The sequence below is a fragment of the Amia ocellicauda genome, chromosome 6 (genome assembly GCF_036373705.1).
Source record: "Amia ocellicauda isolate fAmiCal2 chromosome 6, fAmiCal2.hap1, whole genome shotgun sequence".
Lineage (NCBI taxonomy): Eukaryota > Metazoa > Chordata > Actinopteri > Amiiformes > Amiidae > Amia > Amia ocellicauda.
In genome coordinates this window covers 11819427-11837460 of record NC_089855.1, presented here as the reverse complement: position 1 = coordinate 11837460, position 18034 = coordinate 11819427, and the positions used below count along the sequence as shown (strand labels likewise).

General features: G+C 37.3%; 1 protein-coding gene across 1 annotated transcript in view; it reads right to left on the bottom strand.

Annotated features, from left to right (window-relative positions):
- Positions 1-15330, bottom strand: part of LOC136750957 (cytoplasmic protein NCK2) — a 74639-nt gene extending 59309 nt beyond the window's left edge. Inside the window, exon 1 of the mRNA XM_066706147.1 lies at positions 15128-15330. The gene's annotated coding sequence lies outside the window, so the exon portion shown is untranslated. The remainder of the gene's footprint in view (positions 1-15127) is intronic.
- Between the last annotated feature and the right edge of the window lie 2704 nt (positions 15331-18034).

The window sequence follows — 18034 nt, the reverse complement described above, 5'->3', positions numbered from 1 at the left end:
AGTTTTTAAAAACATCTCAACTAATAGGATTTGATCTCAACCAATCCTCTTCACATTGAAAATGACATGACAGCATGCTGGCTAGTTAATACCTCTAACAGGTGCATTGCTTTGTATCACTAATTGCAGCTTATACAGGGTCCTTTAAATTTGGAGTAATTATAAATAAATGCAGGTTTTATAATCAGATCTCTGATTGAACTAAAAAGTAGGCAGCCCTATCTCTCGGTTTGGAATTTTCACCACAAATCAATAGAAAAACTTACAAACAATTTTGTAGTCCATAGAAAAAAGGGGTATTGCTCTGGAAGACCATTACAAAGTAACAGAGTAAGCCTCATTTTGTGGTGGAGGGTCACATATTTAAATATAATATTTCACATTTATTAACTTGTTCTTTCCTGTCCTTTATTGATTTATTTCCTCCCACGAGCGATTTCCAGCTGTTGTTTTTATAGCAGTCCTAATGTTGCAGAATACGTGGGAACACAGGCAGCAAGTCACTGCCCGAACAGAAGACTCCATAAATCACTCTTTACATAATCTGCTCCAACACGTGTCACAGAAAGTTTACTGGGGAAGACGAGCATAATTAAGCCAATCGTCCAAACTAAGTGATCTGTCATGCCTCCGTATTGCACATCTAGGACACAAACACATCCACTGCTAGGCATTCCCCCATTACTCCCCCCACATTAGCCTATATGATGGTATTTTAGCAATAGCTGGCTGGCAAACCACAGACTACTGGCACAGTTTATGTACCCAATTTCTAAATTAAGCATAGCCAAACAACACATATCCAGGGCTGGCCCTCATATGACTCTCTGCCAGTTTACACAGATAAGCTGGATAGCAAAGAACATTTTATTTAGTTGCTTACAACATTTGAATTTCATGGTTCATAATATTGGGGTAAAGAAGGGAAATAGTTAAGATCAAATTATGTGTCAAGAGGCATCTAAGGAGCCTTCTATCATAATTTATTCATCACCGTCCACCCTGATTCCAAGTACACAGTCTGTCAAATGTGGACACTCCCCCAGGGTTATTTGATGTCTGTTTAGAATTGAGCTAAGATAATAAACCTAAAAAAGGAAAGGTCTGTTTTTATAAGCTCGGCACAGTGTACAGTTCATCCACTAATCCGGCACTGTGCAGTGGGAAAAAGAAGCCCCTCTTAATATAGCCCACAACATTTTCAAAACCAGGCTTCAGTAAGCCAAGCTATAGCCTAGTCTGTTACAGCATTAAAAATCCTGTTCTTAAGTAAATGTTTCAGTTACTATTTTGCACTGTTATCTGCATTTCATTTGAGAGAATAGGAAAACATCTTTTAATATGAACCCACAGTTCATAAGGTGCTACAGGTGAAATTAAACAATGGTTTATTCGGCATTGACTGATGTTTAATAACAGAGAGAACTGATTTTGTCTAATGGCAGCTCTGCTGTGTGATGAACCGTGATTTCAGATAAATGTATGGTGTTGGAGTGCATGCGATTCATAACTTAGTCTCGAAAGACGTTGCTTTTTTTCCCCCAGCACTTGTAGAGGAGGTCATGAGACTAGAAGACTACTCTGATGATCTTTAAACTTGTTGTTTTACAGAGGTTTCTAAATAACTTCTTGAGAAGTAGGATGTTAACTTGAACCCAAGCTCTGCCCTATAATCACACATTCAAGAACAGTTTAGCCCACAGTGCTCATTTTCAGTTATGCAAGGTACTATTGCATCATTTAACCAGCTACAAACAAAAAAAATCCAGTTTTCAACAGAAGGCATGCTCTCGACACTGACAAATCACACAACAAAAATGTCCCTGGATGTACAACTCCACATCACTACTAAATTAAGAAAAATGCACAACAGATTCTAAAGCACTAGAACACTTAGAAGATGCAGTTACCTACATTCAATAACATTAAAGAGCCATAGAGTTCTCTGAAGAATGTTTTAAATTAGCCCTTAACAGTATGAAATGTTTGCAATGCATCTGTTCACCATGTATGATCTCTGAAACCCCCTGCACCCCACAGGTCCTAATTCTAGGGGCTCTGTAAAATATGAGAAAAACAATAACCAGAAGGAAAAACTATAGCAGCTTCCTGTGAACAGTTTCAAAACAGGACACGTGCTGCTCTGGTCATGCTCTCAAATAAAATACCACACTGACCTGAAGTCCTAATTGTAAAACCCCAGTGGAAGCAAAATTATGCATGAGGCCACCAAAGAATGCAGCACTTCTGTAATCTTTTAAGACCACTTAACAGTTAGTGGCCACTGTGCAGTCCAGAGCATAATAAATATAATGCAAGAGAGGAGGAAAGAAAATAAAAAGCTTTTAATGCCAGTTCGAAAGCGATTCCAAAACACATTTAACCAAGAAAACCAAGACACTGGCAAACAAAATGGGGTCCTTTCATTAGACAGAAAATTCAAATATCACTTATTCCATAGAGCCACGTCATGAAAACACAACCAGAGGAAAAAAAGCAGTCCACAGCAAGTGTGCCGTACCGCTCGAGGAATACACATACTCCCATGAAAGCTTTTATTTTCTTCCTATCTAAAGGGCCGTTTTAATTTTGGTTCTTCATAAGAGAACTCTTACCTGGGACGAGTTTAGCATGCAGTCTGAGCTTCTGAGCAGTACGATATTCCAATAATTATATACAATTTTAAAATACTATTTCACTTCAACGGTAATGTGGTGCTGAAATGGTGTGGAACACTGAACAAAGAACTGAAAATTCAAGAGAAATGTTGGAAGAGAAAAAAAAGGACTATGTTGTAAACATGTGAATGTAAAAATACATATAAACATATCTAGAATAGGATTTGCATGATTGATTCATTCTCCTTGAAAGCAGTTAGGGAGGTAATGTGTGGCAAATGTGCTACTTATAACCCAGAAACACAACAATCAGCCCAGTCAACCTTAGAGCAACATGTCTATTGGGCATCCCTCCAAAACTCACCCTCTAAGGTATCTTTTATTACACTATTCAGAGACAGTTAATATTCAATTAACGTTCATTCCACGGCTCCTGCTGACCATAACAGCCAAGCAGCAATAATAACACGCATCAAGCATGCTTCTTAATTCTACTGCACAATTACTGAGAAGGACTGAGGTTTATTGTTACCTAGCAGAATTGTTTTTTTGAGAAGATTTGCATTGAATCCTTCAGTCATTGTTTGCTGCTGTTCTACTTTTCACTGTATGCTCACCATAACATTCTGCTGATGCGGTAGAACACAAATTAGGAGCCTTGAATAAACTTCCTGTCACAAGGATCAACTTGAAAGAAACAGCTACCTGCAGTCACGATGCATAAATACCTTCAGATATTTTTTTTTTTTAATTTAACCATGGGAAACCACTTTATGCAGCCTAAGATGTTGGCCTAAATAAGATATTGACAAATTTGGCAAATGCAGCTGCAGGCAAGTTTCCGCCTGCATTCTAATCAAGAAAATAATTTCCACATTTAAGTTGTGACAATACAAACAATATTACCAGGGGATGTTATATGCCTACATGTTAAATTGTAATTGCCTACAACAATTTCACTAAACCTATAAGTTTAAATTGGATTTTGGGAGATCTAATATGTACGATTTTTTGCCATTGCTTTCAAACAAAGATGAAAAATGCATGATATTTTCAATACCACCAGTTCATGTTCAAACTTCATACCTGTTATTTAATTTCCTGAAATACATCTAGAAGGCTCCCATAATAACACATTTTAGCACACCATATCAATGTAATTCTGTCAAATTGTGTCATATTCTTCCCAAGACTTTTCTGTAGTATAACAAAGTTTTCAATTTTCCAGAATGTGCACCAACAACACTGCTCTCAACTGTACCACTGCCTTTCTTCCACTCTTCAAAAGCCAGGTAATTGTATTAAGAACTCACAGAGCAAGTGATTGTATTACTTTTAGAATAATAGATTCTAAAGCAAATAGAAGAGGAGGAAAGACAACATTGTTTGAGTGACTATATCTACAGATTGCATTTTAAGTTTTGCATCACGGCAAATTAAACTGGTTTTACCTTGTGCATGTTTTATTAGAGCACGTTAATGACATGGACAGTCATTTTAGTGTATGCATAACAGTGCAAAAGCATACATAATGATCATTTTGGGGACTGACAGACTGATAACTATGATTCGACTACAATAGCTGCAGTAAATATACTGAACAAAAATAGAATCGCAATATGGAAAGTGTTGGTCCCGTGTTTCATGAGCTGAAATTAAAGATCCCAAACATTTTCCATACATACACAATGCTTATTTCTCAGAAATTTTGTTCACAGATTTGTTTGCATCCCTGTTAGTGAACAATTGTCCTTTGCCAAGATAATCCATCCACCTGATAGGTGTGGCATATCAAGAAGCTGATTAAACAGCATGATCATTACACAGGTGCACCTTGTACTGGGGACAACAAAGGCCACTCTAAAATGTGCACATGACACAATGCCACAGATGTCTCCACTTTTGAGGGAGTGTGCAATTGGCATGCTGACTACAGGAATGTCCACTGGAGCTGTTGGCAGAGAATTTAATGTTCAATTCTCTACCATAATCCGGCTCCAACGACATTTTAGAGAAATTGGTTTTACGTCCACCGGCCTCACAACCACAGACCACGTGTAACCAGGCCGGCCCAGGACATCCACATCCCGCTTCTTCACTTGCGGGATCGTCGGAGACCAGCCACCCGGACAGCTGATGAAACTGAGGGTTTGCGCAACCAAAGAATTTCTGCACAAACCGTCAGGGAAGCTCATCTGCGTCCTCAATAGGGTCTTGAACTGAGTGCAGTTGGGTATTATAACCGACTTCAGTGGGACCAACAGAAGCATATCTGTAGTCCCAGTCATCTGAAATCCATAAATTAGGGCATAATAAATTCATTTAAATTTACGGATTTCCTTATACAAACTGTAACTCAATAAAATCTTTGAAATTGTTGCATGTTAAATTTATAGTTTTGCTCAGCGTAAGATACCACCAATTCATTGTGAACCTTTGTCCCCCATAGTTACAACTACTGGCAAGCTTTCAGGGAAAAGAAAAGCCCTTTGCTAACCCTGCAGCCATTGCAACCTACAGAAATTATTTAAGACAATGGAAACTGGAAATGCTTGTCATTTAAAGGAATTCTGCTTCAGCTTTTACTGGAAAAAAAAAGCTGATCCTGTCATATTACAATTGTATTTTATTTGAGTACTATCAGGTAATGTCCTTCCCAAGAAACATTTTCAGATGTACCAACAGAAAGTCATGGAAAAGCAACCTTGTTTGGATTCTTTTCTATTCTCCTGTGAAGCTGATGGCATGATAATCTGGGGTATGAATGGTTCCTAGAGGCTTTAGACAATTGGACTTTATTGATGGCATCATAAAGAATGACAGTCTTTGTAACCTATAAGAAAAGACACCAGATAGCAAGCAGCTTGTTATCCAAATAACCATATCCCATGTTTAATAATTCTGAAAAAAAAAAGAACAGACAGTTTTTCCAGAATTCACTGAATCCAGATAAATAAATCTATTAATAATTTGTAACCACAACAAAACAAAAACTTCTAAATTAAGCTTCCAGGACAAAAGTATACATATCTGGCTATATACATCCCCTAAGTAATAAGGTCAGAAGTTAATTGCATGTCATAAAAATACAATAAATTTTGCATTGAAAAGAAGACAAATGTTTGGTCTATAAACTTCCTGAATTAAATTTCTTCCTCTCTATATGTAACCGATACTGAAAATACATAAATAGGACAAAGGGGATATTATGGTTCTTCAGAGCTGATTTTTCTCCCTACTGAACATTAGTCATTAGTCAATTAAGGTTTCTTTACTTGCCTGGCAGTTTTAAAACATAAAATCAACTGGCAGGTCTCTCCGTGGATTTCCTCAATGTGCAGCAGCACACTTAGAGCCGTGCTGCGGGCTGCGACGTGAGGAAAATGTGTCATGATGACCAGCAGAAGAAATAGTTCAGCTAATTACAGCAGTTAATTACTTTTATACTTGGTGAGCAATAAGAGAGAGCTGGCAGCTCACACAGCCTTAAGCTGTAGCCCACATAAGTTACATTTCAGAGACTAATACCGTGCGGTTATCATTAGAAATACATTCCGTTTTTTTCTGCTTAATAATACTTGTCTGGGTCAGATTTATATCTTGAGGAAACTATTAAATGACTGCCACAGTCAGATAAAACAGTTTTGTTTGTTCAAGCTTTTTTGTTTTACTATCAAAACATTAAGTCTAACGTCATGATTTTGCAAAGCATTATGGAGACATCCAAACTGACATGCAAATCAATGTAGAGAAAGGCCTTTGCATACATCTGCTCTTCTGATACTGAATGCCTGTGCTAAAAAAGCACATTTCTATTCAAATCTTGATGCATGGTTAACAGCTTTAGCTTCTTGTGTAATCGTGAAAAGGTATAGTAGAATACAACTGGTTCATAATCAAGTGGACTTTCGTTCTCTCTTTTTAAGTTAGACTGTTTCTTTCCAAGTGGAGTGAACAGCCTTCAGTGTTTGCCTGAAGCTCAAAACCTTGAAGAATTGCTTTCCAGACCCCTTTGGTGATGCACTAGCAGTTTCCTGTCTATCTCCATGAGTTCACAATGGCTCATTTCTACTCATTCTGATCTGCTACACCAACATAGAAACAGCCATCTGAGATGGAGGTAAAAATGGCCACTGCATCTTTTCTGAACTTACTCATCTGAGTGAGTACCACTGCAGATGATTCACACTGGCACTCCCTTGTATTGGCAGAGCACAGCATGCAGCTGGCAAAAAAACATAATGGCTCAAAATGCAATGCAGTGGTTGTCTTATTAACTCTCACTCCCTGAGATAGTGTAAACCACAGAAGCCATAATGGTAAGCGTTTTACAGCCATCTCTCAGTAAAGTGGCTGGGTGTGGTTCACTGGACATTTACATACATCACAAATTACATCACAAACAGAACATCTGAAGTCAAAGTAAACATTGTGACAACCCGTTTCAAGAATGACATGTAAATAAATGTGGTTTATATTGATATATAGATATAGATGTATGAACATTTTAATTATTATAGTGGTATGTTTGCATAGAAGTTATAATAAAGTGTAGCATTTTATTTCTTCTATAGTTGTGGGATTATGGACAACCTATAATGTTGGTCATCTGGGATCTCAATCAGCAATATTTGTCAATAAACTAATTAATAAACAACACATCTAGGGACAAATTTCAATGCTTTATTAATGGTCCCATTATTTGCATCAATAAGCACTGAGGTTTCCATGTTCCCAAAAACACGATCATTGTGTTTGTCACCAAACACCACCAGTGGAAAATGTAAAACCTTTCAGGACTGAATAGAAACTGTTGTACAGGGCAAGTCCAGGCACACAGCAACCCATAAATGTGATAGTTTAAACACATTTTAATATTTTATAAATATTACATTATTCTGACACTATTTGAGAGTATCAAATATGCTCACTTAAAAACCTCAAAAGAGCATCACAGATACAAGTATAGCACCTCCCCTGCAGTAACTAGAATTAAAACTGCCTGAAGATAATTGTTTATGCATGTGACTGTATTGTATGATGTAATTAGTGTGCATTAGTAATATTATGTATCATCCAGTAGGTTAGTAGCTGTAGTATAACAGCAGGTGCCAGGTATGATATAGTATGCAACTTACCATAGTATAGGAAGGATTATTATTAATCATACAATGGATATACCGCCCAGAGTAATTAAGCTGTCATTACATATTAACCCCTTTATGCAAATACAAGACTAATAAGGACATTTTACTAAGTGTTAGCAGTAGGTTAGGAGTAGTAATGCATGCATCATTGACAGGGTGTGATTATGCGTCTGACAGTATAGTAGCATGTAGGTTAGTGTCCATGCTAGCACTGTAGAAGTAGGCTATAGTGGTCAAAAGTGGTGATATTATAGTACGTAGTTTAGTAATAGTAGTGTACGTAAGTTACAATCTGCTAGTGTGTCAGGCATTCAGTCATTAAAGTGTTATAAACATTTTATAATCGAGTAAGATACTTTTTGCTCTCCTGTGACATTTTATGCTACCAATGAAATTTTTTGGACATATCGCATTACTACATACAAACCCAAAACCATAATTTCTCTGTTATACATCAATCATTTTGGTGAGTTAGTGTTTATCGGAACAGAAGAACAATAATATTGAAGGTAATGCAAGAGAACTAGACTGCATGTACTCACATGCAGACTAATTATTCATTACTGTTGGTCCAATGCAGGCTTCTCCAATAATCTGCATTTTCCCATTTTTAAAAATGTTGACGTACACATTTTAAAATGGCTTATGGCTTGTTTCACACTTAATTATCACATCGTGTTGAATAATCAATTACTAAGACTGGCCAAACACCCACATCTGACTATACAACAAATCAGGAAAAGACATCACATACAAGTATTAGTTTTCTTTTAGTCAGACTTTTAAACTTTTACATACAAAATTATTGGCTTCAAGGTTATATAAAAAAAAGACAAAATGTAACATTGTTGATGGAGTTTCTTTGATGCAGTTACAGATACCTTACCACAGAAATGTTTAAAGTAAGATTAGCAGCAGAACTGAGACCTACTTGGACTTTGATCAAAAGAGGGTTGACCACCACGGCCTATATCTAACTCTAGAACAAAGATAAACTATAAAAAATATCATGGAGGAAAAGATATTGCAGATTCCTGTCTGGGAGAATAGTTCATATGTTGATATGAGACTGTGCAGTTATATAGTATGCAAAAAATGGAAAGGCAAGTACAGTTTCAAAATAAGTAGAGGTTTAATTTATACAGTGTTTTTTTTTTTTTTAATGATTTGATTGCTGCACTACCATAAATCAGTAATGCATGAGAAATCAGTTTCTTATGTTGAGTATCAACAAAATACCTAATTTATGATACTTGTTGTGCAAGATGATAAAAATACATTTGGTCTATATATTCTATAAGAAATTTAAACTGAACAACTCCTTATACTGCTAATAAGAAAACAGTTAACCATAGAGGCTGTTTCCTGTTTATATAACTGCCTTACGGGATTTACATTCAGCCTCTGCACTTATCTTTTCAGTTTCTTCATAGGTCTGGTCGTCAAGTCAGTCTCTCAGTCTCAACAGATCAGTAGAAGTGCAAATGCAGCCTGTATATAAGCAGACCACACACAGGTCTGACCAACTGATGGTGTGAAGAGGGAAGGACGGCAGGAAACAGGTTATAACACTAATTAATGTATCACTTTGCACCCTGTAAAAATAGAAATTAAAATGGAAAGGTCCTCTAAAAAAAGACACTCATAAACCAATCCACAGGCCATTGAACATGTAATAACAACATAAAAGCAACCACTTTCCATTCATACCGCATTAATATTTTAGTTTAGTTAAGGGGTAGTAACTTTTCTCAGCCCCTCTGTTTCATTTCTATGAAGGAGGATTCAAAAATGTTATTGAAAAATGTTTAAAGGCAGATGAAAAAGTATCATTCATCTTTGTTTTTCCACATTCAGAGTCTTAGTGGGAGGACACACTGTGGAAATTAATCTTCAGCTCCAAACCACACTTTTATTTTCTCTCTCACTCTCTCTACTTCCGGTACTATGTTTTGCTTGGGCTTCGGTGACAGCAAAAAGGTTATTTTTTTCACAATAGTCTAGATGGTGGCAGATTAGGTCTCTATAACTGTGAGCATCTATAAAATGGGGGAAATATATACAAGATGAAATTCATCACATGTAACTTGGTGATTTGGGGAATGGTCCTTTTTAGCTTTTCAGAGGATTTCTCACTTTCAAATTTAACCTTTAACTTAAAGTATGACTTAAATTAAAGTTTTAGCATCACCTTCACAAATCACACGTTAGTCTAACCTCTTTACCAATAAGCAGTATACTATGCCCAGCCTTGCCCTGAACAAACAAATGCAGAGCTTATCTTACACCTTTGACAGAGCATGTGTTTTTGTAATACTATGCTGCTGCTCATTTCTCAGTCCCTTTTACAGTTTGCAATAAGAGCTCCTATGATTATTAATGGTGGAAAAGCTTCTTTGTGGTAATAAATTGTGCACTGTGGCATTAGTACTCTTGGCATTCATAATTTGTTTTGCTATTCTTAGTTTAGGATTCCTTTCATAAAACTGTAGGCTATGCTGTACAAACTGCAATATACAATACAATGTATTTTCATAAAAAATGCCTCACTAGATATAAATAACACAAAATAAACAATTAAATGCATTAACTTTTCACCCTACCAGCAATAAATTCGATTAGTCTTTTGAAAGGGGAAGAAAAAAAAAAAAACTCAAGGGGATAAGGACTTGTATTCTATTAAATCCTTAAAACTACAAAGTGCCCGGGTGCAGAGAAAGAATTTATTTGGCATGCATGTTTTATATGCTGCTGTGTTCAAGGGACTCAACCTGCTGGTTAAAGGTGCAGACAGAAAATATAGGGCAAAAAGCCTTCCTAATTACAGTGTTTGTTAGAATGGCGACAGGTTAACACAACAGGTTTCCTCTAATCAGTTTAAGCAACTGAAATGTCAATGAAAACTATTTTTAGATGGCTATTGATAGATAAAGTAAACTGTCCAGAGGTCTTATTGGAAAGAGAAAAGGCGGGCATGCATGTACCATTATTTATCTGTAAAACTAACAGCACTAAAATGTTAATGATTTTACCCCAAACATCCCATATTTATGCAGAAATGACTGACACTAATCCACTACAAGATTATTGATCTTCAAACTTCCCCAACCCCTTGTGCTGACTGAAAAATCTGTATAATTCATACGTGAAAATACCTATGTCCCCAAAAAAAGCAAAAGTGAAGTCATCTACGTTCTTTCCGGAGACATATTCTTGTTTAGATTGCTCTCTATTTCTGAGGAAAGGCAAACATTTCAAGTTATGAATTATGAAAACTGCTTTATTCAAAATCTCCTAACTGTTGTTGCAATAAAATAAACTGCATGTAGTTTTGTTAAAAAATAAGTCAATTCTGGAAAATGTTAAAGGCTCCATAAAATGGATAAATATTAATGTATGGGTGCTATGCAAATGACATTATAAAAAAAAATGCTTTTGACTCCATTCCAGCGGATCAACTGCTGAAGGTATTAAATAAATTCAGTCAGTAAATGAATCATGAGCTACCTTCATTTACACAATGCAAGAGGCATCAAGGAAGGAAATGTGTTTCTTTAGTAAATGCTTAAAACATGATGAGGAAAATGTGAAATGTATAAAATACTCAGGTAGTCAAAGACAGAGGGGGCTGTCATACAGTATAAAACCTACCCACAGATAAAAAGTGTACCTCTTCTTCCACATATTTACAAGCACAAATAAAAGTGAACAAAATCATGACAGAAACCCTGCTTCACACAGAGTGCATTAAAAGAGCATGGCTTTGTATACTAGCCAACAGCATCATCAAACATTATAATTCTGAGAGACAGGAGCTACAGAATACAGTAACGTATGAAAAATGATACACCTCAGTCAATCGGATGCTTAGGAAGTAGGCTGGTTCGATTTGAATTACAGATCTCTCTATTCCACCCTACTTAAATGTCTCACATTTGAAAAAGAGTCCAGTCTGACTTCCAACAATACCAAGCCACAGCAGGACAATAATTGCATCACAAGGGCTGCAGCAGAAAACTCAGGATGTGTTCACCATATTGTGTTACTGCAACCTCTTCAAAATGTAAAGATGCTACACATATCCCGGTGTGCCTACCACATAACCTACAGACTAAGCAAATGTCTTCTCCCTAAGGTATGTTTCTGCTGGCTAATGTCTTAGAAAAGCAGTCCACTCCCAGTGGAGGCCCAACATGCCTCTGCTCTGTAAGCCTTTGGAAATTATATAACAACTTCAAACAGTGGTAAATGGTTATTATAATCTAAGAATCTTATTTCTTCACCGCTTGCTTTTCCATTTTGTTCCAAGATACTAAACATAGAATGGATGCACTTTTGTTTTTCCTGCTGGTTGGGGGCATTGCCCCAAAAGCAAAGTCATCGTCTGGTGGGGCATGATGCAAATGTATTGGCCAGAGCCCTTCAAATCAACTCTTAACGTGTGGCCCAAATTAAATTAGGTCTTGTTCCCTGCATTTAACTGTCAATTTGGTTTTGATGCCTTTTGTCAAGTGGTCTAGGCAACACAATCTAATCAATCAATCAATCCACAATTTTTCCAAAATGTTCAAAGTTACATAGAAGCAAAAACATAAATGACTATGGCTATATGGCTATAAATGACATTTATCATCTTTATTTTTTCAAGTACATTAACAGGATTTCAAATTAGATTTCACAAAACTATCTAAAATAACATGTATTGACTGCTAAACCAAGTAGCCTACCAATAAAGAAATGTCTACCCAAATCGGGAAAAGAATATGACTTATGTTATCCAAAAAAAAAAAATCATAATCAAATAAAAAAAAAAAGACTTTTTTGGATGAATGGCTTTAAATGTCCTCTGGAACGTGGGTAGTGTTTGTTAATTTAAATCAGAAGCTCCATTCCATGTTTCCTGTAAAGGGCTTATCTACTGACAACAGGAGTCCATAGGTTACATGGGCAAAAGAAGACATGTACAATGCAATGATGGATGTTAACTTATACAATTCCTATAAAAAAATCGGAAAAATAATAAAAAAAAAATGTTTGTAGTCAAAAATCTCCAAAATACAGAACTGGCAAACTATATATTTTTGCAAGTTTGTAACAGTACACTAGCAGCCTAAACACAATCCTTCATAGACAGCTGTTCTTATTCTATTACAAGAGTACCAAAACCAAGAATATATATAATCTAAATGTGAATGCAGGGTACAAGACATGCATTTCTGATGATTTCTTTTAAGATCAATGCACGATTAGGAGTCACTAAATGTTGACAGCATTGGATCCGTACATAGAAGGCTATAGTCTTACGGTAAAGCTTTGCACTAACAGTATAAAGCACTACAATCTGTATTGTGAATCAAATTCTCTATTCGTCCTGCATTTCAGAGCTCAGCAGCGCCTGTCTCATCACCAGCTTGACAGCAGCACATGTGGGAAAAAACCTTGTGCTTGTTTGTTAATGTGCAGATGTTCAGGAGGTGATGAGACCAGGAGTTCCTCTCTGTAAAGCAGGAGAGAAAAATGGGGGAAACAGTACCATACAGGGCTGTGAATAAAAATAAATAAAGATCTCACAATTAAAATAAATGCAAAGACTTGAATGCTCAATTTATAACCACAAAAGAAAGATAAAGAAAAAAATGACTGCACAAGCTTCAGGCAATTCAAACGTGAGTCATGAAATTAAAAAAGTCATGCATTTCCTTAAGCTAATCAAACGTTGTTGCTTTTCTTTTTTTTTTTACAAACCGTTAAAGATAGGTAATGCAGAAATTACAGTGAGTGAAAGGGACTTTTCACATAATTCCTGGCACACAGAAATACCTGGTATTGCACTTCAGACATGACCCACATCTTGTGTGCATGTGACATTAACAATGTGTGTTGCTGGTAGCTGAGGTGTGACATCTCTTCCATAAGCCTGCTAACTTACCCCTGCCCCTGCAATCCTTAGCCAATCGCAAACTAAAGGTGCTGTATTGTTTTGTCAGACAGGTAAGTGCTGAACAATAGCACCTGTGTTTTTATAGGTTTATCCAGCTTTATTCTGGATGCTTACAAACATGTATCCAAATAATAAGGCAAATAACCTCTTGTGAATTCAATTCTATTTAGTTTCCCTTTCCAGTATCCACAGATACAGTAATGTTTTAAAAATGCTAAAGGACCAATTACAGAGAAATCTAGTCTAACACAAGGCAGTGAATCTAGTTATCTTTTTTGGGGGGAGGCATAACTGATACAGCCCAAAACACTTCAACTGAAGATTGCCACATTGTCCTTTGCTGAAATCGGATCTGAGCAACGTTTCCATTCATTATTAATAGCCAGCACGACCTTAAAAAACAGATTTTAATACAGATGTGTTGCGCCTATACTCTGTTGATAGACAATGAAATCTCTCTATTGAGAATATGTACCAGAAAAACAAGTTCTCCACATCTCAAGATATCAATTTACACAATATGCCGTTTTCTGGATTAAAATGACATACAGTATGTGTATATTAGTTAACAAAGGATTGGTTTGCATCCAATGAAGAGGGAAGCTACTTAGAAAATTACACTACAGTCCCAAAATCACACCGATGTGACAGAGAATCACACTGTTTAAACTAGCACTATGTATTTATATAGAGATGCTATAAACGCTAATGAAAACTGTAGTTGATGCTTTATGCATCACTATGTGCAAATCAGCCTATACCTCCTAGTCGTAATAAATATGGAGTTAGCCCATTTCTATCAGCGTCACTGAACAAACAGAAAATAACATCAACATACAACATTTGGCAAGAAAAAACAGTTATATAAATACGTCCAACTTGCCTATACGTATCATTTGTGTCAACGTGTGCTTTTTCTGCATTCACACCAATATTGCACGTTAAACAATACGACTGTGCAGACAATGACAACGCGCACAAGATGCCAAAAGCCGCAATTTCATTTCAAATCTCACATCAACAGACCAGCACCTATATCAGTCGTGCATTATTAGGGCGATATTTCTTGGGAGCAAATGTTGTCAGGAAGGGGGAGAAAAAATAAAGACAACAGCCACGAAACGCCATCATCATATCCAAGCCCATCTATTGTACTGCCGTGCACTATAGCTACACACAACAAAGCAACTGTGCAAACCCACAGATCAGCGGCATGGGCACCTAACCACCGGGTTTCTACTTTCCCGGCAGGGTAGGCCTCTAGTCCCGGGATCATATTTGCGTTTTAAACCCCCAGCTGGAGCCCCAGCAGCTCGGGACGATGCGTGAATGAAGCGGAGCCGGCTCTGCCTCACCTCCCGGGGCCACCGCACCAACTTTGTAATGCACTCAGTTCCCCCGTAATATTCATCCCTCCTTACCTTGGTGTAACTTCGGTCGGATCGGGCGGGGAGGAGACGGCAAGGCGAATAACCGTTTTTGCAGTTCAGTGAGTTGACGTGAAATACTTGACAAAAAAAAACGATTTTATTTCATGTCCTTTCTTTGCAGGCCCCGCAACTCCACTCGCGTTTTCTCTCTCCCTACCTTCAGCTCAGCCCACTAGCTGGCTCGGTGACGTCAGCGCTGCCCAAGGACTGCGAGCTGGGCTGGGAAGCCTGAGAGAGAGAGAGAGAGAGAGAGAGAGAGAGAGATCATTGGGTTTCAGCTAAACTATCTGAGTGCATGGGCTTAAGGGAAACAAGTGCAACTTTAAACAGTGCAGAGGTGTGCAGTAGGTTGAATAAGTTGCACCTGGCGTGTTGTCTTAATAACCGTGGAAGATGTAATTTCAAAAATACACACTCCTGCCACGATGTGCTACACCTGTACCTGATAGTTAGGTTGGTGAGGCTCCAAAAAACTTTGAGATGCAAAGTTGGGGCAGTTTTCTGATGCCTTACATCGTGAGAACAGAAAAGTTGGATTTCACTGATTTCACTTTGGGAAGTTTGGATTTCTCTCCTTGTTGATTGTGACATTTGTGACGCTTTCTAGGGGGCTTCACTAGGGGGTCGCGGTACACATCCATGGGCATTCTGCATTTTTTGGTAGACAGCTATACTTCTTTAAACACTTGCAAGATAAGTTTTGTGGTTACTGGATGGTAGACTGTAGTATTGCATACACATTCAGAACTATCACCACACACACACACACCTGCTTACCAAATAATTTAGAATAAAACCATCAGATGTCATAGGCTATCTGATCAAGGCCCATTGTAACACCTGACCAAATTTAAACTTCTGCCACCCACCTTTTATAAAAGGTAAGGTTAAAACAACTGAAAGAGCTATTGCATACATTGCATTCCCCAGTGCTATACTGCAGTTACTGCAGATGAAATAAGGATACCAAGTAAAGATGCTTCTAGTAGTGCCTGTTAATTGCAATTTGACAGAAGACAATAGGCATTGTTTGTATGAAACTTTATGCCTTTACATTTACACCTCAATCTGCCAAAAGCATTCAATAGTCTGATTACCTCTGTTTGCACTTCTTCGCTCTATCTACATGTGAAATTGTGTGGATCCTTTTGTGAGACCACTGGCAGAATGCCATTGTATAGCTATTTTTAAATTTCAACAGTGTTTGAAGTGGATGTCGCTAATACCCCTCACAGTATGAATTATCTAATGGCGCATTCAAATCAATCTGTATTTACTAACATGATTTTTCCTCTAAGAACTGGGACACCTCTACTACATGGGGGATGATCAGAGAAATGCACTACTTGAAGGAATGGGATGTGATTTGAGACTCAGGATTTAATTATTTCTTATTCTCAGGAGCTTATGATAAGATGTTAATGTACCCAGACATATTTTCAATATGAAGTGCAGGAACACCACATGACACACCTGTGATGCTTTTTTCGAGGGGGGAAAAACTGCAATGGGAAGTCCTGATAGAATGGAATTGGCATATCAGCGAGGTTGTATTTGAAAGTCATCAGCTCATGCTTCACCATAAAGGAGAGTGGTGTTTTTTTGTTTTTCATTTCCTCCCCACTCAATCTCATGATTTACTAGATATGGAACCCCTGCTGGTGCCTAGGACTGATACAGGACAGATGCAGATTCCTGCAGCTGTACTGTACCTTTGTGACAAGCTGCTTCATGACAGGGTGTCATGACTGGTACTATGATGGGCGGCCTGTCCCATGCTACACCGTCCTAATGTCATCTCGGTGTGCATGGCAGCGCTGTCACAAGACTTAACAGCTGCTCTGCCAGGTTAGTTTTGTCTGTGAGGCTCTGACACAACACAGCAGCAGGGACACTAGTCCAGGACCTCGGCTGATGACTTCTCAGCAGAACTGTGATGCCATTTTGTTGCAAAGCGATTTGGTTGTTCTTTTTTGTAGCCTACAGTGCTACTTACAGCTGTTATAAATGGGACTATTATTATTATTATTTATATAAATAAGAAAATACCCACATATAGGAATTTAAAACCTCAATTATTAAATTAACAATTCATATACATAAGGAATTGTATTTTGTGAGTAACTGAAGTCGTTACATTTTCATGTTGTACAGCATTTTTTATGCTGTGAATGTTTGATTGTGTTTTTAATATAATGCATCTGATGATATTTTGAATATGCATGTTTAAGGCATTAATACAACAAATACAGTTAAAGTATTTTAAATTTAATGGAATTGGGGTTATGAATGTACAGCATCAATAGAAAGGTAAAGCTATTTCATGAGAGTCTGTTACTTTGAGTCTCCATTGTTGGCATATGGACTTCTGAAGTATCCCCTCTTCATTCTGTTATATTGGCAGCCCACAAAATACCTATAATCTTATATATCCCTCCTGAAACTTTTCTTGCTCCAGTCACAGATTATATAGTTGACTTCTAAAAGCTTATTTCCACTCATTGGAGTTCTTCATGCCGTGTCCCTCAGAGGTGTTTTTACCAATTGCTCCATTCTGCAATGAACAATCAAGCAGCTGATTGAATTTAATATATCGACTAAGCCCAGCATGTTTACTATACCCAGACAATGCCAGTTTATTCCACAGTCCCCTGCTCCCAGCAGGTCTGTAAAATTGAAAATGAATATATCTAATGTTAATAATGAATCTCCCTGCCATAGTACAGACCCGCAGCAGTGTTTAAAATACATATATTGTGGTTTAACAGAGATACAGAGACAGTCTGACTTCATGATAATGATGGTGTTTGTTTCTTTCAAAATGGCAGTTCTAGTATAATTAAGCTATGCAGCATAGTTCATAAATATAAATTATTCAATCTGCTCAATCCAGACATG